Source organism: Aedes aegypti, chromosome 1, assembly GCF_002204515.2.
Source record: "Aedes aegypti strain LVP_AGWG chromosome 1, AaegL5.0 Primary Assembly, whole genome shotgun sequence".
Taxonomy (NCBI): Eukaryota; Metazoa; Arthropoda; class Insecta; order Diptera; family Culicidae; genus Aedes; species Aedes aegypti.
Genome location: NC_035107.1, coordinates 173,638,929 through 173,666,181, shown reverse-complemented (window position 1 = coordinate 173,666,181; position 27,253 = coordinate 173,638,929). Strand labels below are relative to the sequence as shown.

General features: G+C 41.6%; 1 long non-coding RNA gene across 1 annotated transcript; it reads left to right on the top strand.

The window, feature by feature from the left end:
* Positions 1-9,527: 9,527 nt before the first annotated feature.
* LOC110674555 lies at positions 9,528-10,258 on the top strand. Its single transcript, XR_002498981.1, has 2 exons — positions 9,528-9,986; positions 10,052-10,258. It is a non-coding gene; the product is annotated as an uncharacterized LOC110674555 (long non-coding RNA).
* Positions 10,259-27,253: the final 16,995 nt, after the last annotated feature.

The window sequence follows — 27,253 nt, the reverse complement described above, 5'->3', positions numbered from 1 at the left end:
TATTTCCATATGAGAAAAAGAGTGGGCACCTGGAGCGACATAAAAAATGTATTGTGCCGTTTTCCTGGGAACTTAAGCTGGACATTTTCGTTCTGCCAAGGTAAGCAGAAAATGTCCAGACACGGGAACGTCCAGGTCGGTCGCATACCACATTGAAGGTGGATGCTCGTATTTCACTACTGAGAGCTTGCATCGCAGGTGTAATAAATTGATGATGAAATGATGATGGAATGATGATTGAATAAAAGATAAGGACTGTAGAGACCGGTACGATTTATTTATTATTTATTTATTATGAAATTTATCAACAGGCTTCGTAGCCCCAATGATATTGTTGAAACTAAGGACAGCAATACAAATTAAAAAAAAATACTAAATCGCAAACATAATCATAATCGTTGTCAGGCAATTAAAAAAAACATTTAACATACAATCGTAGTCGTTATCCGCTTCTACCAGCAAAAAACTCCGAAAATCTTCGACGAAGTGATTCACGGGTAAGGTGGAAGTCAAACAGTAGGGCAATCCTGTTGAAGACGCGCTGGATACCGATGATCGCCCCATGCATTCCGTAGTTAGTTCTTCGTAGTGGCAAGCGTAGCATAACATTGTCCCGGAGTGATCGTGACTGGGCGTGTAAATCATTTTTTTCCAGGATGAAGGCACAATCTATCCGTCCTTGTAGCGTGTCTGCAACCGTAAGAGCTCTGCAGACGTCCCTTCTAGTGCGAAGTAGCTCTAGATCAATCAGCTGGCATCGACTCTCGTAGCTTGGCAGTTGGAATGGGTTTCTCCATGGCAGTTTCCGAAGTGCAAACCGAAGTAAGCGGTGCTGTACGGACTCAATCCTTTTGGAGCCGTTGTCGTAAGCGGGGCTCCAGACCGCGGAACAGTACTCCAAAGTGGAGCGCACGAGCGAGCAATATAGGGACTTTAAGCAGTAGATGTCTGTGAAGTTCTTTGCAATCCTGAAGATGAATCCCAATGTTATGGATGCCTTGTCGACAATGTACGAAACATGCGGCTTGAATGTCAGCTTTGAATCCAGAATCACCCCGAGATCCTTTACTTGGTTCACACGATCGATTGTAGTTCCCAGCAGGCAGTAGTCAAATATTATCGGCTGTCTTTTCCTTGTAAACGTTATAATGGAACACTTCTTTGGGTTAACTACCATACAGTTCAGGAAAATCCATCGGCAAAGTGATCAAGCTGTTGTTGCAAAAACCCACAGTCGGCAATGGAGTGGATCTTAAGAAAAATTTTGAGATCATCAGCGTATGATAGCCGAGGACTTCTGATGGCCGAATGAACGTCATTAAAATAGATTAAGTAGATCAATGGCCCCAGGTGACTACCTAGGGGTATGCCAGACGTAGCATAAAAGCTGCCAGATCTGCAGTCTCCTATCGCTACCTTCAACAGGCGACTGGTTAAATAAGTTTTGAACCAACTAGATGTAGGATCCAGTCGTAGGGAGTTTTCACTTCACTCATAAAATAATACGCACCGAACACGTCTGAATCACTCAACTGTATATTTCCAACTGTCGTACGTTTTACAATGGACCTATGCACGGGTTCATTATTTGACGTTTTAGCGGTGCCGTGTTATTTATGTGACCATGAAAACTAATGAATTCGGCACCGCTCAAACGTCAAATTAGTAAACTCGTGCATGGACCAATGCACGAGTTCACTATTTGACGTTTTAGCGGTGCCGTGTTATTTATGTGTCCATGGAAACCAGTGAATTCGGCACCGCTCAAACGTCAAAACCCATGCGTACTCTCACGCCTTAAGCTACTCTCTTTGTTTGAACCTACTCTCTAGCAGTCCCACTGTCCTCACTCTCAATCTCTCAGGCAATGGACATGCCCTATATCAACTGCAGCGATTTGCAGTAGACAGGATGTCCCGGGCCCGATCTATCTGACAAGCCAATCGAGCCCTCTGTCACCATAAAAGATGGTGTCTCCATGATTGTCGGTAGCCTGCAATCTCTCGACCCTACATCCTTCTCCTAGTCCCTCCAAAACAAAACATCCAAATAATTGAAGAAAACAAATTAAGTGTATCGCTTAGGCATCTTCCTTGTCCGAGAAGGACGATTCAGCTCAATGTGATGGATTTTACTAAGGTGGCGCAGATCATTGATGCGTGCCACTAGTTCTCTCTTTCATTCTCCCGCTGTTCTTATGCAGCGCAAATAGTGACGTCACTATTTGCGCTGCATAAGAACAGCGGGAGAATGAAAGAGAGAACTAGTGGCACACATCAATGATCTGCGCCACCTTGGTAAAATCCATCACATTGGATTCAGCTCTCCTTGATCGTTCGTTTGTTGTTTGGCTCGCTTGCGTGATAAACATTGCTTCTTTGCTTTCGGTACTTCCTCCTTTTTGGTTGTGGCGTTCTCATTACGGACTGTCTTCTGGAAGGATTCCTGTTCTGTAGCATCATGTACCGTGGGTTCCTTTTCTGTTCGCTTCGGTTGCGGGTGTTCCCAGTGATGCCACATACACAGATTTATCTCTAATTACACAGATTTTTTCCTGTTTTTTCCTACAGATATCTGTGATCACAGATCACAGATTTTTTAAATAAAAAAGATTTTTAAGATTTTAGGATATTTCACGAGTTTAGGACACAGTGTTGTAAGAGATAAAGCAAATATGCCATTTCTCCGTTTAGTTTTTCTAAAAAACATGTATTTTAAAATTTTTGAAACATATATGCATCTTTAACTTACTTTTAGTAGAATTAGTTCAAATGTAATGATTGTTGACATGCCAAATACAGCCGAAATAGGTTAGCAAAGGTTCTTTTTGATCTGAAACATTTAATTTTGGAATTTTGCTCAACACAGATTTTTACCAAGATTTCTGGAGGTTGACCTAAGATAAAAAAGATTTTTTCGGCCGAAAACACAGATGAGATCCGGAAAAAATGTGGCAACACTGGGTGTTCCTGCTCCGTGGGTTCCTGTTGCATTAGCTCCTGTTGCGAAGGTTGCTGGAGGTCTGTGGAAGAATCAGAAACGGCGGAAGATAATGCTGAAGATGGCCACTTTTTCAAGTGGGAAACTGGTCGCCTGTATTTCACCCCGTCTTCATTAACGATAATTGTATCGTTACCTGCTCACTCTAGGACGGTAAACTTATCCATATTTTTTTTTTTTTTTTTTTATTAGTATCATTCTAAACATTACATTCATTTCATATATCTAGGTGTTCTGTGTTATTAGACAACACTATCATCCTAATTTAGTAAAACAAATTTAAGATTTAACTAACATTTTGTTAGAAAGAAAGAAAGACAATTTACACCGTCTTCAGCACATAGGCTGCACAGACACTAACATTAGGCAACGGACAACACGAAACAGCCAGTAGCCCAGTGATAGATTTTTCGTTTGACGAAAAGTTTCCAACGACTGGAGCGGGAATCGAACCCACGCTTCGTGGCACAATACGCCTAGACGACTGACGCCGCTAACCGCAAGGCCACGAAGCCCACATTTACATTTCATTTGCCGTAGCAGTTCAGTTTTTTTTTACAGGTGAGTTGATTTCACCTGCTTATAAGAGAGAAAAAAAAAGTTTTTAATATACTTAACCTAACTTAACCTAAACATATAACGCATTAATCGTGGCAAAAGAAGATTGTAACGATTTTTGCCTGAAATTATTTATTATTTTATTTGACATTTGTTCCAATGTTTCAACATTGGTTATTCTATGTAACTCATTGGTACTATACCAGGGAGGAAGTCTCAGAATCATTTTCAAAAATTTTATTTTGAATTCTCTGCAGAGCTTTCTTCCTGGTATTACAACAGCTAGTCCATATTGGTACAGCATACAACATGGCTGGCCTGAAAATTTGTTTGAATATCAAAAGCTTGTTCTTAAGACAAAGTTTTGATTTTCTATTAATAAGGGGATAGAGACATTTTACATATTTATTACATTTGGCTTGAATGCCCTCAATGTGATTTTTGAAAGTTAAATTCTTATCTAGCATGAGCCCTAGATACTTAACTTCATCTGACCAATTTATTGGAACCCCTCTCATCGTGACAACATGTCTACTTGAAGGTTTCAAATAAAGAGCTTTTGGTTTATGTGGGAATATTATTAGTTGTGTTTTGGAAGCATTAGGAGAAATCTTCCATTTTTGCAAGTATGAAGAAAAAATATCCAAACTTTTTTGCAATCGACTACAGATGACACGCAGGCTTCGTCCTTTGGCGGAGAGGCCTGTGTCATCCGCAAACAAAGATTTTTGACATCCCTGAGGTAACTCAGGTAAGTCAGATGTGAAAATATTGTATAATATTGGTCCCAAAATGCTGCCTTGAGGAACACCAGCTCTTACAGGAAGTCTTTCAGATCTGGAGTTCTGATAATTAACCTGAAGTGTACGATTTGACAGATAACTTTAAATTATTCTAACAATGTATGTTGGAAAATTAAAGTTTTTTAATTTTACAATCAAACCTTCATGCCAAACACTGTCGAATGCTTTTTCTATGTCTAGAAGAGCAAGACCAGTAGAATAGCCTTCAGATTTGTTGGAACGGATCAAATTTGTTACACGTAAAAGTTGATGAGTGGTCGAATGTCCATGGCGGAATCCGAACTGTTCATTGGCAAAAATTGAATTTTCGTTGATGTGGGCCATCATTCTGTTCAAAATAACCTTTTCAAAAAGTTTACTGATGGAGGAAAGCAAACTGATTGGATGATAGCTAGAAGGTTCTGCAGGATTTTTGTCTGGTTTTAAAATTGGAACAACCTTAGCATTTTTCCATTTGTCAGGAAAATATGCTAATTGAAAACATTTGTTAAATATATCAACTAAAAATGATAAGCTACTTTCTGGAAGTTTCTTGATGAGGATGTAGAAAATTCCATCATCGCCAGGAGCTTTCATGTTTTTGAATTTTTTAATAATAGTTCTCACTTCTTCCAAATCAGTCTCCCAGGCATTTTCGAAAACGTTCTCTTGATTGAGAATATTTTCGAACTCTTGAGTAACTTCATTTTCAATTGGACTAGTAAGTCCTAAATTAAAATTGTGCGCACTTTCAAACTGCATAGCAAGTTTTTGAGCTTTTTCGCAATTAGTAGTATTTTGTTTTCCTCTTTCAATGCCGGTATTGGCTTCTGAGGTTTTTTCAAGATTTTAGATAATTTCCAAAAGGGCTTAGAGCCAGGGTCCAATTGGGTTGTTTAGTGATCAAAAATTCACGGTTTTTTGTAGCCGTATCGAAAGAGCGCATTTTTCTAAGTGTAACACGATTTTATTGCGCTTTAATATCTTAATTTTGATAAAGTAAATGATTTAAAACGATTTCATTCATTTCATTTTACATAATGACAGCTCGTCCCGAAGTAAAATTTGCCGAGGGGTGATTCAAACGCGATTTCCATACTAAGTGCAAACGTGTTTTAAAAATAGTTCCAGGGCACGGAAAATTATGAAACTTTGGATTGTGGCTCAGTTTTTAACGTAGAATCAGACTATGTAAAAAACAGGATATCCCTAAACAAGCCAATTGAGAAATTTTGGCTCGTAACTCTTCATCATCACTATATCCCCAGCGGTGATTTCACATTCCTTAGCGCGTCGACGATGATCTGCATAAATCTTGCCCTGTATTTTCTTCATCGCGTCATTTTCCCGAGTATTTTCATCTCGACACCAATGGGGATCAGTCCGTAGAGAAGGTAACAGATCCTTGACTGGACGGCCAGTTAACAATTCCAGCGGAGCTTTCTCGGTAACGGCATAGGGAGTTGTATTATACATATAAACGTAGTCTTCTAGACACTTTCTCCAATCTGTTTTGAGAGCTTTCGAAATTCGAAGTGACTTCAAAATCCCTCGGTTTTGACGTTCCACCATGCCATTCATTTGCGGCCAATAAGGTATGGTTTTCACCAACTTGATATTTTTACTGGCACAAAAACGGGAGAATTCTTCGCTTGAAAACGGTGGGCCGTTATCCGAACGAATCGACTCGGGATATGTGTGGTCTTTGAAGATTTTCATAAGTGCATCAATACCCAGGCAACCATTAAGCACTGTTATAAGCGGTATGTGGGCCGCTTAGCGGATTTTCAGTGCCAACTGGCTTCATATAACAGTTTCAAGTGCTTTTAGGCACTGTGACCTTCGGGCACTGAAACAAGCCGTATATGGGTATATAACGCTATGCCACGGTGCTTGTAAGCCCTGTGTCTGCAAGCAGCATACAACGGCTGTCAATGCTGTTAAGAGGCTGGTGTACATGACGTTTATGCCACCCGAATCAAATTTGGCATCGATCAAAACAAATCAAGAACGGTGATGCAATTTGTCGAGATGACAAAAATCGAAGCGGTATTGAGTAACAGCTGAATTGTTAATAGGAATGATTTTGAAACATACGTGTCTTGTGTGGTGCCGTAATCCTGATCGCATTCCGGATGGTCTCCAAATCTACGGGACTCCTGCTTAGTGATTACGTGGATCCATTGCAACGAACGAAAAAGTATGAATTTCACGCTTTCTGATCGTTCCGGAGACCGTCCGGATTGCACCGATTGCAATCAGGATTGCGACACCTGTAAACATGCATTAAATTGATTTTTATTGCTGTAAGGGGTTTCTCAAATAGCTTCCCGATAGCTCCATTCATTTTCTCTTTGATTTTCGGAAAAAATGTAGCATTGAAGTTGTCCGGGTTGAATTCCATCCAATTCATGCCATCACCCAGCACCCACAATGTTTCGCTTTATATACGATGCTGAACAAGATAAATCAAAAAAGCGTCGATGGAGCAAATGGGAACGTGATCGGAATCATCCAAAATGTAGTAGGAAATGAGAGAACATTAGTTCGAACCGCAGTCATTCAACAAAAAAAATCGACTCGGATGAGACAGAAAAAGCTAGAGAAGTACAAAAGATAAACAAACCTTTTTTTTTCTTTTTTCTTTCGCACGTGCCATAAAATTTTTGACATCTCTCACTTCTGAGACTCGGAACAAATAGGCCGTTTATCGGCCGAATAATTCGCCAAAAGTGGCTTTTGAGCGGCCCTTAATCACGATATAGTTCTTATTAGCCCTGTTGACTATGCCCTTAAATCGACTATAGAACTGACTTGCTGCTGATTTTTACGGCTTATTGGTTACTTGGGTAGTTTTGGACGCAGTTGTGTTCTTCATTTCAACTACGTGCAGGAACCGACTGTAGTAGTCCACCACGACCAGGAACGTTGCAAACTCTTAAGCACACAAGAAGTCAATGGCAATCTCTTGCCATGCTCTTTCTGGCATCATCTTGCGGCTCATAGGTTCAGGTGGTTCTAGACTACTTACAGCTGTATATCCCACACATTCTGTTACAGCACCGTTAACATCTCTATCCATACATGGCCACCATACGTATTGTCGCAAATTTTGACGCATTGCAACAACTCCGGGATGCCCCCGATGAGCGATGTCCAGAGCTCGTCGTCGCAGCTTCAATGGTAATACAATTCTGTCCTCGCGTACCACGATACCGTCAATCAACCCTAATTCTTAACTAAAAGCTTGGTATCGGAAAAGATTTGATGGCCACTTCTGTGTCTTCATCGCTTCAATTACTCCATTGAGCGTCGGATCGCGTACCGTTTCGTCACGGATCTCTTCGAGAGTTATAGCATCTGGCAATTTCCCTATGGCACAGAGAAAGTGCTGAGTACTTTCATCGAAGGGCGCGTCCTCCTTGGCACACAATCGAGATAGTACGTCTGATATGTTATTCACTCCATGGATGTGTTTTATTTGGAAATTATAGGGCTGGAGACGTAAAGCTCAGCTCTGTGCTCGTGAACAAGCTCGCTTTCCATCCCGATACTTCCCTTCAAAAATATATTCAAGGGTTTTGTGATCCGTGAAGATTGTGAAACGGAGTCCTAATAAATACAAATAATACTTTTCCACTGCCCATACCACGGCTAGTGCCTCTCGCTGGGTCTGACGGTACAGTCGTTCAGCATTAGTCAGGCCTTTTGAGGCAAAGCTTATGATTCTAGGTCATCCTGCCGAATCACGTTGGATGAGCACGGCCCCCAAACCCACCGGAGAAGCAACCACGTAGAGTTCCGTTGTATCTTTAGGATCGAACAATTTCCTCACTTTTGCTGTCAGTTCTTGTCGAAGATCGTCAAACGCCGATTTTTGGGTTTCTCCAAAAGTACCAATTTCTCCACGAACAAACTGATGAAGGGGCTCAGTACGGGTTGACAGGTCTGGAATAAAATGACCTACAAAGTTTACGAGCCCTAAAAAGCTCCGAACTTCCTCCTTTGTCTCTAACATTCGGAAGTTGCGGATTGCCTCGATCTTTTCCTCAGATGGACAAATTCCCAAGGCGCTTACTTTGAAGCCCAGTATTTCCAGCTCTGTCACCCCAAATACACAATTTTCCTTATTAAGTTTCGCATTGTTGCTTTCCAAAACGGACAATACTTTCTGCAGCCGTATGTTGTGCTCCTCACGCGTGCTCCCTGCTACTACCACGTCGTCTATGTAAACGACAACTCCATCAATTCCCGCTAACATTTCCGACATCACCCGCTGAAATATTTCCGGGGCACAGTTTATCCCGAACATGAGCCGCTTAAAACGCATCATACCTCGATTTGTCATGAAAGTAGTGACATTGCGGGAGTCAGGGTGAAGCTCCAAATGATAATAGGCCGAGGTCATGTCGAGCTTGGAGAAGTACGTAGCCCCACGAAGCTCATTAAAAAAGGTATCAATTACTGGAATCGGGTAATGCTCTCTCTGAATCGCCTGATTCGGGAGCTTCATGTTCACGCAGAGTCGAACGTCATGTTTCCCTTTAGGGACGACCACCAATGGAGAAATCCAATCTGGAGGACCTCTAACCGGCTCAATAATATCCTGTTCGAGCATCTCCTGGATCTTCGCATCAACCTTGTCTTTCATAGGCTCTGGAATCCGGAGATAGGCAAGCTTCTTTGGTGGGACTGTTGGATCAACTGAAAGCTTCACTTGCACATTCGGAAACTTTGGAAAAGGGCTCGTAGTTTCCACGACATGATTGACGTCTAAGCCAACTTTCAAAACGTTCAGTTCTTCAGCCGTCGTTTTGCTTAGCAACGAACGGTTGGCGCCCTCTATTACGAAAAACTCCGCATAAGAAGTTGGTTTCGAGGGATTGATTGAAATTTGGGATTCAAGAATTGCAAGAACGCGAAGACACTGGCGTAAGAGGAAAATTTGCGATCACCACAAGCAGTTCGTTTGATGACTTGGACATTGTTGTTCTGAAGCTCTGTCCAAACTGCTTCGGTAATTGTGTTAATAGCCGCTCCTGAGTCAATGAGAAAATCGACTGGGAAGTTGTTGATCAAGCACGTAATGATTCCATTGGGTGATATGAATAAAAAACTTTGAACTTTTTTTTTCTTTGCGGTGTCTGTGTCAGACGGCTAAGACCGGTCACGGTCCACTGTGAAATAATACTAAACGACAATTGTTTAAAACTTAATATATTTTGACTTTCGTGAAGTTTATACATGCCGCAGATTAAGAGATACTCTGCATTTGTTTAAAATGTTAAACTATATAAGACTGATGCTAAGATAATGTTGGCGATGTATTGTGTCAGTGGTTGAGATCGTTTGTGTCGTTAAGAATGTTTGCCATCATGTTTGCGCTCCCACATCATAATTCCGATCATAATTGTAGTGTTTAGAAGTCCTAAATTGCAGTGAATTAAGTGCTTGGGAGGTCTAAGACTCCAGAAAGTCGAGAAAGAAATCATCGTTGATTCGACTTCCGTACCACCCGAAGCAGAACCTTGCCATTCTTTATCTTCCAGTGGAAAATCGTTCCACGCAATCTGAACAAGATGTTTTTCCCGTTGGTGTTCCGTTGCGCTTACTTCAATGGATTCGCTATCCATTCGCCAGTTATCGGTAAGTTATGACTACAGCAAAATGTGCATCAAATTAACAAATATTCTTCTCAACCATGTTTGCAGACAGACTATTGAAACGAAATACTAGCGAGTCCCCGGAATCTGCGGTAATAGAGCTAAGGATCAACTACGCATCTAAAGTGTATGGCATTAGTGGCCCCGGAAACACCAATTTTGGTTTGCGATGGAGTAGTATGGGTTATAAAAACTTTCGCGGATGATTTCTGAACTATTGGAGTGAATAAACGATCTATGTTTCATTTGTTTTGATTTATCGTATTGGGAACCAAATAAGAATAATGGGAATAAATCCAGAAACAATCAATCACAAAAAGATAATCTCGGCGCATATAAATCAAACCTATACATGTCTCCGGTAAACTTAAGTTATACTAGGCCAGTTTTACCGCACTGAATACGGAACTTGGGGTCAACCAGGCGATTAGAGATTTAGTGTGACATGTAAACTATTTAGTTTAGATTTTTTTCAGAGTGTAAGTGTTTCTGTGATATTCTCGTTATTTTGGTGGGGTTTCTGATAGTATCCTTGGAATGTCTAGAACTTAGAATGTAGAGATTTTTATGAGAATTGTAGTGATTCCATTGGTAGTCGTTAGAATTCAATGAGGATCTCCCCTAAAACACCAGGGTTCCCTTTGAAATTATTAAAATTCTTAACGATTCCACAAAAAATCCCATTGAAATCTATAAAATATTTACCGACATTCAAAACGTTTATATTAAAGCTTTACTTTGAAATTCCAACGGAACTGGAGATCAACGGAATCTTAAAGGTTTTTACAATAATTACAAAGATTGATTTTAGGAATTACAAATATTCACTCAATAATTTGCAGGAATCCCACCGCAATCTCATAGATTCTTACAGAAATATCGTCTCAAAGATACCCACAGAATTCCAAGAGATTAATATTCGGAATCCCATTCCCACCCCAATTCTAGAGTTTTTACCAGATTCCTAATATTTCCGCAATATTCCTAGAATGATATTTAAATTTTCAGAATTATCATAAAAAATCCGACATCCCTATCGGAATCTCAAAGTTCCTACAGGAATTCCGGAATTCAAAAGGAAATCTGAGATGTCAGAATTTACACGTAAAATTCAGAATTACTTTATCAATATCTGAATTCCTACCGACATCCTAAAATTCCTAGAAAATAACATAATTATCGTAATGCCAGAATTCACACGGATATTACAAATTGCTACTGCCGGTAATCTTACCGGAATCTCAGAATTGGAGGAGCGAAATTTTTCGTAACCTCAGAATTCCTTTGCAAAACTCAAAATACCTTCCGATATATCAAAACTCATATCGTTTTCCCATGATTTTTACTCAAAAGTAAATTATTCCATTCAATTCCGCAAACTCAAAGCATGTGTAGCAACCTCTGAAGCTAACTACCAGTAGCTTTGTAGTAAATGCTATTGTATTGCGCATTTCATTCACCACTGGACTCCGCAGTTAGTTTTTATAAGTGAGGGAAGGAAAATAAAAGCGCGATTCTGCATCCAATCTTGTTGATGTCTTCAGCGCACTCATTCATTATAAATCGTAGAATAAGTGCGCTGAAGACACCAACAAGATTTGATGCAGGATCGCACTTTTATTTACATTCTCGCACTTATGAAAACTGACTGCGCAGTCCAGTGGTGAACGAAATACCCAATATTTTTTGGTAAAATCCAGAATGCGATCGCAGCTCAGTTTGGAGCTGCGAGCTTATTTACACAGTGAGAAAATTGCACAGAACAAAGTATAAAAACTCTCTTGATTTCTTACTCAACTAGCAACAAAATAAATGAGAATTCACATTGCTTATTATTATTCATTGCCCAATTAGAGTAATGCACATTAGAATTGATGAAAATAAAACTGTTTTCAATCAAATTTCGACATCAGAAATATCAATTCCACAAGCTGTAGAACATTTCATTGAAGTTCGTCAATAATGACTAAGTGTGTAAGAGGTCAGTTTATCCGTTTGTTTACATCTGTTAAAGCCGCCAGGAGTAATCACAGCCGCCTTGCCTTTGTTTCGACTTTGACATTAGCATCGCATCCAGAAAACTTCGCATCCCATAGCAGGCGCGAATACGGTTTGGTGCTGCGAAGTCAATACCTTTATTCATAGCAATGCGTTGTTTGTAGTATGTTCGAAAGGTGTAGAAAGAAAAATGACACAAACATGTTCCACTCGTGTTGCGACCCCTCGGTCGACGCGGCTCAGCAGAACGATCTTCCTCAACATCATCATATCGATTGAATTAGCAACCCGACTCAGTTAGAACGATGACGGATGATGAAAAGCGAACGTCAAAAGCGATATGCGAAGAATGATGATTTGCAAAATAGAAAAGTCGGTAGAAAGTGTACATTCTCATGCTTAACGTTGGATAGTCAGAAATTTTCTTATAATTATTCTTAAACTCTAAATGTGGTCCTAAAATTAATTCTTGGAAGGTAATTATTTGCTGAACTATATATAGGATGTAATTTCTTAAGGATTATTATTGTTGTATAGCTTAACACCTATGAACTCGCAAAGCTAACCTATCACAGATCTCGAATATCTTAGAACGAATTACCATAGTGGTCCGAAGTAACGTAAGTCTTGCTATTAATATCCGACACATTACATTTATTAAAACTTATAATTAATTAGGTGAAGCTGGTAAAGCTAGAATAGTTTGAGCGGAGTAGGAGAAGAAAGCCCATGAAGAACGCTAAACGAACTAAACGTAAGTTGAGTATAAAATTTCATTGCGCTGAACTAATTAATGGAATTTCAGGAATTTTTTAATGCTCGCTAATAAACATTAAGAAATTGGAAATTCGTGCTTTCTTCTGCTATCCAGTTCCGTTGGCCGGAGAGCCAACAATTTAAAAAATTCGTTTATCGCCATACTAACTGGGCAATGCTGGGAAGAACGCCAATCAAGACGAGGAGTACTACTGCGTCCCGCGATGGTCAGCCCGTAGGAGGCTCTGTACGAAACGTTGATGGTGGAAACCATGGCAACCACCACTGCAAAGCTTGCAGCGGCGAAGACAATACTCGAATGGTCCAGTGCGACAAGTGCGATGACTGGTACCATTTCGAGTGTGTGGAAGTGAGTCAAGGTGTCGCCTACCGCGATTGGAATTGTCCTACGTGCCTATCTGCCTCTAACGAAGTCAAGAAGAAGGATTCTGCGAAGGTAACATCTTCAGCTGTGAGTACGTCGGCTATCAGCAACCCTTCGATCAGGGTAACATCAGTACCTTTGAATCTCGTTCCCCAAAACCCAACAAGTTTAACCGCCTTGCCCAACGTAACAACCAGTACTCATATTAATGCATCTGCATTGGTAAATGTTCCGTCGAGTACAATATTTCCGCCTATGTCTGTTATTGATAATAGCAGTACACTCAATCCGCCAAATGCCTATTTTTCATCTAGCACGTGCTTTGCGCCTAATATGCTATTGCCACCAAGCATATTTACACTCGCTGGTGGCACAATATCTCACCCCCACACAATTCCACCATTGAACCCGTCTGTTGTGTGTGCTCCAAATATGTTTCCAGAGATGACAGATATAAGACAATGTCTACCATCAACATCTCAACCAAGGCTCCTGCCGACATCAGTAACCGCCAACGTTCCCCTGGCATCCAGCACCATCATTCCGACCACGGTTCCGTTAGTTGGACAAACTTCGAATGAGCTGCTGAAAGTACCGTCAAATAAACCTGGAAAAAACGCGAAGCAAGTTTTCGGGGAGACATCAAGTCAGCACTCAGGAACGTCGAAGAGATCCACGAAACACAAACAATTGGAGTTGGAGTTGAAAATGCTGGACGAGGAGAGAAAATTGCAGGAAGAAGAAAACCGGAGGAAACGTGAATACCTTCAAAAGCGGTACGCCCTTTTATTGGAGATTGCCAGTGAATCATCGTCGGTTGCTGAAATCGAAGAAGATAAAAACGAGGATCGAGTGAACGAGTGGATTGAAAATGGTTTGACAGCCGGACAAGTAGCCGGGGATCAGGATCCGATCCCGGAACAACTGCGTTTGAATGTGAACCCGCAGCCACCACCTCCAAACAGCATGCCTCCAATTTGTAACCAGTTTGGTAGGCCCAAACCTGCTCGATGTGAAGCTGTACCCTTGAGCGCTCCTAGAATGTTTCCAACATTAGCGACTGAACGGTACTCTAATATCCCAGCCCATCAACCACAAACGTTTCTTCCGCAGCATCAAGTCGTACACTCTAGGACGCAACGCCCGAATATGAGCCATCAACTAGATAGAGAGCCGAGAATCGCAAATTCATTAGGACTCGGTCGTTCTTCGTTAAGGTACGATATGTTTGAACATGACGAGGGTAATAATTTGACTCGTAGCCAAGTAGTCGCTCGACAAGCCGTCTCACGTGAGCTGCCAACTTTCAGTGGCACCCCTGAAGAATGGCCACTATTCTTTTCCTCGTTCACAACTACGACTGCCATGTGCGGATATACAGCGGAGGAAAATCTTGTCCGTTTGCAGAAATGCCTCACCGGAAAAGCCTTCGAAGCGGTAAAATGTATGTTAATGCACCCGATGAACGTTACTCAAATTATCTCAACTCTTAAAATGCGCTTCGGAAATCCCGAGATCATCGTGCACAATTTAATGGCCAAAATTAGCTCCACGCCGGCGCCTAAAGCCGAGAAATTAGATACTATAATCGAATTCGCTCTCTCTGTTCAAAATTTATGCGCCACAATCGAAGCGTGTCAATTAGAAGAGTATTCCTATAACGTGGTTCTTCTCCGTGAGCTGGTTGATAAATTGCCAACCACTATCAAGCTTGATTGGGCCAGATATCGCCGTAATTTTGCCGCTGTGAATTTGTCAGTTTTCTCAAGTTGGTTGTACGAGCTTGCAGAAGACATTTGTCCCCTTGCAGGGGCGTCTAGTGATTCGAAACTTCAGCGAAGCGGAAAGAACAATCCGGCGTTTCTAAATGCTCATGCCGAGGACGTTGAGGACGAACCAAAGAAGCCGCCTCATCAATCTCCGTCAGGCCAGTTTAAGCATGCAGAAGTGACCTGTGTAGTATGTAAATGCGACTGTCCTACCATAGACAAATGTCAAAGGTTTTACGAGCTGGGGTATAATTCACGATGGGCTGTTGTTAAAGAATTTGGACTTTGCCGAAAGTGCCTTAAGAATCACAAGGGCTCGTGCAAGGTACAGAAGCTCTGCGGTAAAAACGGTTGCGAATTTAAACACCATCAACTTCTACATAATAATCAACGAGATTTGGTAGCTGCTCCAAAAACTGAGGTCAAATCTGCAGCATCACCCGAACACCACGAACCTAATGCAACTCGTAAGTTCGAGAGTGAGTGCAATATCCATCATCAGATCACTAACAAAACCCTGTTTCGAGTTGTGCCTGTAACTCTTTATGGTCCAGATAAACACATAAAAACTTTCGCGTTTCTCGATGATGGATCTTCCTATACTTTGATGGATGCAACTCTGGCTACTGAATTGGAGGTAGAAGGAAAACGTTCACCACTCTGTCTTAAGTGGACAGGAAACATGGGTCGTTCAGAAAATGACTCAATTAAGTTGAACATTCAGATTTCTGGTACCGGAAATAACGTTAAAAGGTACTGGCTTCATGGAGTACATACTGTCTCTTCTCTAGATCTATTCCGCCAGTCTGTTGATGCGCAAGAAATGGCGAACCATTACAAACATTTGCGAGGAATTCCTGTAGAATCATATCAGAATGCGCAGCCTCGCATACTGATTGGTATGAAGAATGCAAGTCTGAGCTACCCTTTGAAAGCACGAGAAGGGAAATTAAACGAACCGATAGCAACAAAAACCAGACTAGGGTGGGTTCTTCACGGTGGATCTGATGAAGATGACTTTTTGTTAGCCTATCATGGTGTACAAGTATGCATTTGTACTGAAAGGTCTGATGAATTTCTGGAGAAAGCGGTACGAGAATACTTTTCACTAGAAGGGCTTGGTGTTACAAAACCCGATAAACCACTATTGTGTAAGGAGGATCAGAGAGCGCTAAACATCTTGGATGGAGTTGTCCAGACAGACGACGGACACTATGAAACACGTCTACTCTGGAAATATGATGAATTTCGTTTGCCGAATAGTAAACCGACTGCTTTACGACGATTCCATTGTTTGGATTCCAGGATGAAAAAGGAACCTGAACTAGCTGCTGCTCTTCGTGAAAAAATGAAAGATTATGAGGAAAAGGGCTACATTAGGAAGATTTCGGAAGCAGAACTTCAAGCGTGGATGCAACGTATCTGGTATATTCCGATATTTCCCGTATTCAACGTTAACAAACCGGGAAAATTACGCCTCGTTTGGGATTGTGCAGCGAAAACCGGAAATATTTCTCTGAATTCTATGTTGATAAAGGGTCCTGATCAATTAACTCCGTTGAATAGTGTTCTGTACCGGTTTCGAGAAAATAAGGTTGGAATCACAGGCGATATTAGAGAAATATTTCTGCAAGTGAGAATCGCAAAAGAAGATCAAGGTTGCCAGCTGTTTTTATGGAAGGATAATCCCAATGATGAAACACCAAGCACATACGTGTCACAAGTCATGACCTTTGGGGCTAGCTGCTCACCAACCTGTGCTCAATTTGTCAAAAACTTGAATGCGGAGAAATATGCCGGCCAATTTCCCAGGGCAGTTGAAGCGATCACTAAGCAGCATTATGTGGATGACATGTTGGTCAGTGTCGAAAGCGAAGAGGAGGCTGTTCAGTTAGCGAAAGATGTTAGATCCATTCACGCTGAAGCTGGGTTTGAAATACGGAATTGGATTTCGAACTCGCCAGCTGTACTTCAAGCTCTGCATCAAGAAAAAACAGCGGACAAAAGCCTTTATGTTGGATCAGAATTGGGAATGGAAAAGGTCCTTGGGATGTGGTGGTGTACGAATTCGGATTGCTTCACATTCAAACTCTCGCCGAAACACGACGCAATGCTTCTGACGGGAGAACGAAAGCCAACTAAAAGGGAGGTACTGCGTACGCTCATGTCCATTTTTGACCCGCTGGGCCTGCTATCCCATGTACTCGTCGGTCTCAAAATTTTGTTCCAGGAGATTTGGCGATCTGCCATAGGTTGGGACGATGAGATACCGGACAATCTATATGAGAAATGGGAGAACTGGTTGCGTATTCTTCCTAAATTGGAAGACGTCTCCATCCCTCGTTGCTACCGTTTGCTGACGTCGATGAGTCCGAATACGTTGGTACAGTTACATACCTTTGTCGACGCTAGTGAGTTGGGTTATGCGGCTGTAGTATATTTGCGTTTTCAACAAGGCAGTACGATAGAGTGTGCGATCGTCGGCGCTAAATCACGTGTAGCGCCACTCAAATTTGTCTCCATTCCCAGACTGGAGTTACAGAGTGCTGTCCTCGGCTCAAGGCTCGCCAAAACAATTTCTGAAGCCTTGTCCTTTAAGATCAACGAACGATTCTTTTGGACTGACGATCGCGACGTTCTTTGCTGGTTGCGCTCAGACCATCGTCAATATTCCCCGTACGTGGCTTGGCGAATCAGCGAAATACTGGATGTGACAAATGTTGATAACTGGAGGTGGATCAGTTCGCAGGACAACATAGCAGATGATGCAACTAAATGGAAGCGGTCGCCAGATCTTGGCTGCCAGAGCAGGTGGTTCAAAGGACCAGAATTCTTGTGGCGCGCAGCAGACACTTGGCCATGTGAACCTTTCAGCACGAATACAACCAGAGAAGAACTTCGAGCAAATTTGCTCCATCACAAGGATGAATTCCAGCCGATATTCCAGACGGATAAATTTTCGGAATGGAATCGTTTGCTACATGTTGCAGCAACATTGATCAGATTCATCGCCAATATCCGACAAAAAATAGCAGGTATCGAACGTAACTCTGGGCCTTTCTCCAAGGACGAACTTGTATGCGCATCAAATGTGCTTTACCGAGAGGCTCAAAGTTCGTCATTCACAGAAGAGATGGACATTCTGATGAATAGGACGTCCAGTAGGGCAATTCCGAAATCAAGTTCCTTATTCACGTTAAACCCATTCTTAGATGGAGAGCGAGTGATGAGAATGCATGGACGAATCAGCGCATGTCAGTATGCCAGTACTGATGCACAAAATCCTATAATACTTCCTAAGGACCACCACATCACAAAGCTTATCGTAAAAAGTTACCATCAGCGGTATCACCACCGCAACCACGAGACTGTGCTGAACGAGTTGCGGCAAGTTTTTCGAATTCCGAAATTACGTGGAGTGTTCCGAAAGGTCAAGGCTGATTGTCAAACATGTAAAATTCAACGTGCCAATCCCATGCCTCCACCTATGGCAGACCTTCCGAATGGAAGATTGGCCGCGTACACTAGGCCTTTCTCCTACGTCGGCGTAGATTATTTTGGGCCCATGACTGTGGCAGTAGGACGGAGAAACGAAAAGCGATGGGGAGTCCTTATAACATGCTTAACCATCAGAGCGGTACATTTAGAAGTCGCACATTCCCTTAGTGCAGACTCTTGCATTATGGCATTACGGACGTTTATGGCAAGGCGGGGGGTTCCTATTCAAATTTATAGCGATAGGGGAACGAATTTTGTCGCCGCTAACAAGGAGTTGAGTGAAGCATTGCGAGAAATGGATCAGCAGCAAGTCATCCAAGAGATAACAAGTCAACACACTGAATGGACCTTCATTCCACCAGCATCTCCACACATGGGTGGTGCATGGGAGAGGCTCATCCAGACAGTGAAAGCAAACCTTCAGAAAATGCTACCAATGCGACGTCCGAGTGATGAAGTTCTGCGCAATACTTTAGCCGAAATTGAGAACCTCATCAATTCTCGACCATTGACTTATGTTCCTGTGGACGACCCTGACGCACCGGTGTTAACACCGAATCATTTCATCCTAGGATCTTCCAGCGGTCTGAAGCCCGCTTCTCGAATGGATGACAGAGCACTAATTTTGCGAAGATCTTGGCGAGAGTCACAAAGGGAAGCAGACCTATTTTGGCAACGTTGGCTTCGTGATTACCTGCCTGAGCTTACCAAACGGACGAAGTGGTTTTCTGATGTCAAAGCAATTGAAGTGGACGATATTGTGGTAATAGTTGATCCAGATCTTCCAAGGAATTGTTGGCTAAAAGGCAGGATAATTGCGGTAAAGCAGGCAAAAGACGGACATGTGAGATCAGCTACAGTACAAACTAAAATGGGGATCTATGAGCGACCCGCAACCAAGATTGCTGTTCTGGTCGTACGCCGCGAAGAATTAGTAGACCAGAAGACTGGCGTACCTGGGGAGGAGTGTTGCGACCCCTCGGTCGACGCGGCTCAGCAGAACGATCTTCCTCAACATCATCATATCGATTGAATTAGCAACCCGACTCAGTTAGAACGATGACGGATGATGAAAAGCGAACGTCAAAAGCGATATGCGAAGAATGATGATTTGCAAAATAGAAAAGTCGGTAGAAAGTGTACATTCTCATGCTTAACGTTGGATAGTCAGAAATTTTCTTATAATTATTCTTAAACTCTAAATGTGGTCCTAAAATTAATTCTTGGAAGGTAATTATTTGCTGAACTATATATAGGATGTAATTTCTTAAGGATTATTATTGTTGTATAGCTTAACACCTATGAACTCGCAAAGCTAACCTATCACAGATCTCGGATATCTTAGAACGAATTACCATAGTGGTCCGAAGTAACGTAAAGGCCCAAACGCAATGATAGCGGAACGGCAACGGAAAGCGGAACCGGTTCGCCAGCACGCACCACAACAAGCTTGTCCACTCAGTGTTAGTTCAATTTCATTCGTTGTCAGCTCAGTCGAGATGGTGTGATTCATCCTGGCGAACCGGTACCGCATTCCGTTGCCGTTCCGCTATCATTGCGTTTGGGCCTTAAGTCTTGCTATTAATATCCGACACATTACATTTATTGAAACTTATAATTAATTAGGTGAAGCTGGTAAAGCTAGAATAGTTTGAGCGGAGTAGGAGAAGAAAGCCCATGAAGAACGCTAAACGAACTAAACGTAAGTTGAGTATAAAATTTCATTGCGCTGAACTAATTAATGGAATTTCAGGAATTTTTTAATGCTCGCTAATAAACATTAAGAAATTGGAAATTCGTGCTTTCTTCTGCTATCCAGTTCCGTTGGCCGGAGAGCCAACAACTCGTGTTCCACATATAGCGTTTGTTAGCAGTGTAAAAGTGGGGGCAATATTTTTACCCGGCGCCACTACACTGCAATCATTACTGCAGTAGAGAAAAGCTGCAATCAAAACTCCTGTGAATTTTCATTCCCGTGTAACAGTCCGATCATTAAACACGTTCTAGAGTAGTCGGTACGAGTTGCGTTTTATTTCCTCGTTATCGCGAGTTCCCCGGGTTAATTCCGTCCGCTTTCGGTGTTGGCCTGTCCACTTCGCTACCTGCTGGGTGTCCGCCGGTGAATCCCACAGGTTATGGGCCCAGGCCGTGCAGGAACTGGAACAGAAAGTGTTTGTGCGAAAGTGAATCGTTTCGGCGATTGAGGTTATGTCGCTTGGCGAATAACCACCAGTGATTCGACTGTGTGTGTTGTTGCATCGATGCGAGTGCGAACAAGTCAAGTCAAGTTTGCGTGTGACTTTCTCGGTGCGGGTGCGCAAAAGTAAAAACAAACTTTGCGAGTTTTTTGCTTGATTGCGGGCGTGCGAACAGTGAACCGAAAATGAGCGAGAAATATTTGTTTTTTCGGTTGAGTAACCTGAACTATCCCGTCTGGAAGAAGCGCATGGAGATGCTTCTTAAGCGCGAAGATTTGTGGTCGGTAGTGTCGGAGGCGAAGCCGGAACCGGCAACCGATGTGTGGTCCAAACGTGACCAGAAAGCGCTAGCTACTATCGTTCTGTACGTTGAAGATAGTCAGCTGAATTTAGTGCGGGATGCGGTTACAGCGGCTGATGTGTGGAAAGTGCTCCGGGATTTCCACGAAAAAGCTACAATGACGTCGCGGGTGGCATTGCTCCGACGGATTTGCAGTCTCAACATGGCTGAAGGAGGAGACATCGAGAAACATCTCTACGATCTCGAAGAGCTTTTTGACCGACTAGCCACTGCTGGTCAAGCTCTGGAAACACCACTCAAGATTGCGATGATTTATCGCAGTCTCCCTGAATCGTATGGAGGTCTGATAACAGCATTGGAAAGCAGACCCGATGCAGACCAGACGCTCCAGCTGGTGAAGCAAAAATTACTCGACGATCTGGAGCGATCAGGGGAAGTTTCGGAGAAAGCCATGAAGAGTCGGAGTAAGGAAAAGGAGAAGATCTGCTACCATTGTCGGAAGCCAGGGCACTTCCGGCGCGATTGCCGTCTGTTGAAATCGCAGCAGAAGAGTGATACCGAACATAAAGTGAAGCCTTCCGGAAGCAAGGCGAAGAAAGCGGTGGAGAAAGATGTGCCGATTTGTTTCGCTGCCGGGAGCAGTCGGCGCAGAGGCTGCTGGTATGTCGACAGCGGATGTTCTAGTCATATGACTAGCGACAAGGGCTTCTTCGACAAGTTGGATGGAAAAGTGAAGGTTAAAGTGATTCTCGCCGATGGTTCGGTGACGACGTCGGCTGGTGTCGGTGAAGGCTCGGTAAAGTGCATTGACGGTGAAGGAAAAGTAGTGAACATTCTTTTCAAAGAAGTGCTTTTCATTCCGGCCTTGGAAGGCGGACTGCTATCAGTGCGAAAGCTTACCCAGAAAGGGTTGAGTGTGAACTTTGAAGCGTCGCAGTGCAGTGTTGTGAATGAAGAGGGAAAAGTGGTTGCTACGGCTGAGCTGTGTGGCAATTTGTACATCCTGAAGACGGCAGCGGATGCGCGGATGAGCAAGGAGGTTCGGCATCTCCCGGATTGCCAGCATACGTGGCATCGCCGGTTTGGCCACCGGGATCCGGTGGTTTTGGATCGCATTCAGGTGGAGAAACTCTGCGAGGGTTTCAGTATGCACGATTGCGGGATCAGGCATGTATGCGAGCATTGCCTAGCAGGTAAATTATCTAGAATTCCTTTTCCTAGTCAACACACTGAATGGACCTTCATTCCACCAGCATCTCCACACATGGGTGGTGCATGGGAGAGGCTCATCCAGACAGTGAAAGCAAACCTTCAGAAAATGCTACCAATGCGACGTCCGAGTGATGAAGTTCTGCGCAATACTTTAGCCGAAATTGAGAACCTCATCAATTCTCGACCATTGACTTATGTTCCTGTGGACGACCCTGACGCACCGGTGTTAACACCGAATCATTTCATCCTAGGATCTTCCAGCGGTCTGAAGCCCGCTTCTCGAATGGATGACAGAGCACTAATTTTGCGAAGATCTTGGCGAGAGTCACAAAGGGAAGCAGACCTATTTTGGCAACGTTGGCTTCGTGATTACCTGCCTGAGCTTACCAAACGGACGAAGTGGTTTTCTGATGTCAAAGCAATTGAAGTGGACGATATTGTGGTAATAGTTGATCCAGATCTTCCAAGGAATTGTTGGCTAAAAGGCAGGATAATTGCGGTAAAGCAGGCGAAAGACGGACATGTGAGATCAGCTACAGTACAAACTAAAATGGGGATCTATGAGCGACCCGCAACCAAGATTGCTGTTCTGGACGTACGCCGCGAAGAATTAGTAGACCAGAAGACTGGCGTACCTGGGGAGGAGTGTTGCGACCCCTCGGTCGACGCGGCTCAGCAGAACGATCTTCCTCAACATCATCATATCGATTGAATTAGCAACCCGACTCAGTTAGAACGATGACGGATGATGAAAAGCGAACGTCAAAAGCGATATGCGAAGAATGATGATTTGCAAAATAGAAAAGTCGGTAGAAAGTGTACATTCTCATGCTTAACGTTGGATAGTCAGAAATTTTCTTATAATTATTCTTAAACTCTAAATGTGGTCCTAAAATTAATTCTTGGAAGGTAATTATTTGCTGAACTATATATAGGATGTAATTTCTTAAGGATTATTATTGTTGTATAGCTTAACACCTATGAACTCGCAAAGCTAACCTATCACAGATCTCGGATATCTTAGAACGAATTACCATAGTGGTCCGAAGTAACGTAAGTCTTGCTATTAATATCCGACACATTACATTTATTGAAACTTATAATTAATTAGGTGAAGCTGGTAAAGCTAGAATAGTTTGAGCGGAGTAGGAGAAGAAAGCCCATGAAGAACGCTAAACGAACTAAACGTAAGTTGAGTATAAAATTTCATTGCGCTGAACTAATTAATGGAATTTCAGGAATTTTTTAATGCTCGCTAATAAACATTAAGAAATTGGAAATTCGTGCTTTCTTCTGCTATCCAGTTCCGTTGGCCGGAGAGCCAACAACTCGTGTTCCACATATAGCGTTTGTTAGCAGTGTAAAAGTGGGGGCAATATTTTTACCCGGCGCCACTACACTGCAATCATTACTGCAGTAGAGAAAAGCTGCAATCAAAACTCCTGTGAATTTTCATTCCCGTGTAACAGTCCGATCATTAAACACGTTCTAGAGTAGTCGGTACGAGTTGCGTTTTATTTCCTCGTTATCGCGAGTTCCCCGGGTTAATTCCGTCCGCTTTCGGTGTTGGCCTGTCCACTTCGCTACCTGCTAGGTGTCCGCCGGAGAATCCCACAGCGTTTACACTGAGGCAAAAATACTTAATAATTTCTTAAGGAATAATTATGATTTGGCGTCACAACGATTATTGTTGAAATTTGTAAGTTTTACTTATGATTTTGGTGAAGAATTTCAGTAATGAATTTCATAAGTCAATCAATGAAATTCGGTAATAAACGCAATGGTATTTACTCAAATCGTTTTATCAATCGATAATGTTGTTCGCCTTTTATTTCAGGCGTGCACAAAAATTGACATGTTTTGATAACATGTGATCTGTTTTCGATTAACTTGTAGCCAACATCTAGCGATTGCTATGATAATTATTTCAAGTAATTGTTGTTAAAGAATTCAAAGCGCTCACTTATGAAACTTATGATCCCATTTTCGAAATGTTTAAGCGTGCAATGAAACCATAATTTGGCTGGTTCATAAGTCTTGATTTATGGAAAACCTAAGTATTTTTGCCTCAGTGTACTACCGAGAATGTAGTAAACTCAACTTTACTACATTTTATTCATACGGCCCAATGAGTTTGATATTTCTTTGTTGAATAATTTTCAATTTTCACAAATTTTCAATGCATTCAACATAAATAGCTAACTTTTACGAAGAGTCTATGGTAAATGAGAATGATTTGTCTTTTTTATCAATAGTAAATTGAACCTTAAACTAGATTAAAGTTGTTAGAAACGTACAACTTATCAATTTAATCTGCTCTCGTTGTCCCCAGCGCAGGACAAAGAACTATATGGTGTATTTAAGTAAGGAATTCAATACTGAGTTAAACCGTTCATAAAGTCTGTTATCATGTTGTTTTTTAAGTTTGTTTCTTCTAACATATTGAAGCCACGGTGAATATATGTTTGTTCAAATTTTGTGATTCATGAGACATTCAACGTCAACTGCAAGACATGTGCAGTTCTTTGTTGAAATGGAACCAGCAGTATGAGCGAGCATTAACGATTTTATCGCATTTGTGATGGTGATTTCCTGATTGACAAATGGAAGGTGTCAATTATGCAGGAGAAAGCAAAAAAAACAGGAAAAGTTCAAAATAAGAACTGCAATTACAGTATTGCGCAGTTCCCACGATTCTGGACCCCGCACTTATTAAGTGCGAAAACGTCAATCGTATCGTTTTCGCCGTTGGTGGGCAAGAAAAGGCAGTGAATCGGTTTCAAAAATGAAAATTGCTTACGTTTTAAAAAAAAATCATGTGCTTTCAGCAGGGTTGCTAGTCTGTTTCACTTGTTTTTCAAAAAAAACTTGTTTGTAAATCATTTGTGAAAGTATTTCAACCACTTAAATAATAGGCTTACTTAACTATTATTAATTGTGGCAATGATGCAGTCAACTAATAATCGCATGAATAGAAAAGCTCCGTAATTTGTCGCGAAATTGTATACGTGAAGGACTTTGGGTATGCCCAAGTAACAATAGTAGCTGAACAACAGTTCATTCAGCTAAAATCTGCTTGAGATTAATTAGTTAAACTTTTATTCCACCAAAATGTTTGTTGGGTGGATCCATTTGCACGGAAAATATTTGTTTGGTGACCTTGGACCTTGGCAATACACAACTTTTCCAATAATCCATTTATCAAAGCAAATCACAATACATTAATAACCAACTAGCTTGAACTAATATGAATAGATAAAATAATATCAAAGCAATTCCATTCAAAGCTTTTATTTCACACCTGTTCTACTAGTTATGAAACAACATGATTGCGTCGAATCTTATATACTGCTTCGCGACTAAAAATGGGTGAACCACCGTGCGAAGTTTGATTTTTTACCAACTTCGCCGCGTCGCGAGTCGCTTCGCTATAGTGCGCATCTATGCCCTCCGCAGTGTGCATTATGCGCACTATTGAGAATCGAGTTGCGACGTGGCGAAGTTGGTAAAAAATCAAACTTCGCACGGTGATTCACCCATTTTTAGTCGCGAAGCAGTATATGATGTTAGATCGATCGTTTCTGCTCGGAATTGAAATACTAGGGAAATGAATAAAAGTTATGTACGAAAAACAAAACAACTCCATTGCCATTGGAACAGATCCATGAGACAGTGAGGTCTGAGTGTTGAATGAATTCAGTCTGATTGAAAGAAAAATTCGCGTGTTGCTCGGGATGACCACGCAAAGGAGAAATTGCATGTTGTTCGGGATGACCATGCTTTGAATCAATTCAGTCTGAGTGAAAGATGAATTCGCGTGTTGCTCGGGATGACCACGCGAAGGAGAAATTGCTTGTTTTTTGGGATGACCATGCGTTGAATGAATTCAGTCTGATTGAAAGAATAATTTTCGTGTGCTCGGGATGACCACGCAAAGAAGAAATTGCATGTTGCTCGGGATGACCATGCGTTGAATGAATTCAGTCTGAGTGAAAGATGAATTCACGTGTTGCTCGGGATGACCATGCAAAGGAGAAATTGCATGTTGTTCGGGATGACCATGCGTTGAATGAATTCAGTCTGAGAGAAAGATTATTATTATTATTTATCTTTATTAGGGAGATTTTCAGCCCTTGGCTGGTTCGTTTAAAAACTGAGAGAAAGATCCGTTTAAAACTGAGAGAAAGATAAATGCTCGCGTTCCTCGGGATAACCACGTAAAGAAATTTATTTATTTATTATCGTCAATCAAAGTAGACTACATGTTAACACTTAAATCTATATACTGCTATATCTTACAGAGTTAAAGTATATTCTTAGGTTACTACGCGACATTGTTAAGTCTATTGTTTCGCAATGTTGATTATATAAACTCATCATTCGGTTTAGAGGAGAAAATTTTGCATAATTAGTACGACGGTGATTAATAAAAAACAAGTTACGATTCCTCAATTGCCGGGAAGGAGTATAAAAATTTAAACTGTTTAATAGGTTAGGAGAATCAATACGATGCGAAACAATATCGTTCACGAATGAAACCATAGCGAATTCGCGGCGCTTTTTCAATGTCTGAATATCAATGAGCATGCATCTTGATTCATAAGATGGAAGAGGGAAGGATGTCCAGCCCAATTTACGAAGAGCATATAACAGAAATTGCTTTTGAACTGATTCAAGACGTTCTTCATGCGTCTTCATAAAAGGAGACCATACAATACTACAATACTCTTGCATGCAGCTCGGGATGACCATGTGCTTATTTTCACGCAAAAACGAAACTGCAGAAGTTCGAAGTGAATTTGTGATGAAGGATTCCAGTTCGAAAAATAAATGTTTAAGGAATTCAGTTGAGAGAAAATAAAAAATGATTGAGTCTGCGAAAGATAAGAATTTGCATGGTGGTCGGGTCAATCCCGCAATGACAAAATTTGCCAATAGATGAATTCAACTTTATTTTGAAAAAAAAGAACAATATTAGTCCTAACAATATTGAATGAAGCTGATTTCTGATAATTTCTACTCACGATGTAGTTATATTTACAATGCAAAACTAGTTAACCTGAAAAAAATTGGTCTGTATTTGATGATTGATCCCTTGAGATTATTCATATTCTATAATCTCTGGAACACAAT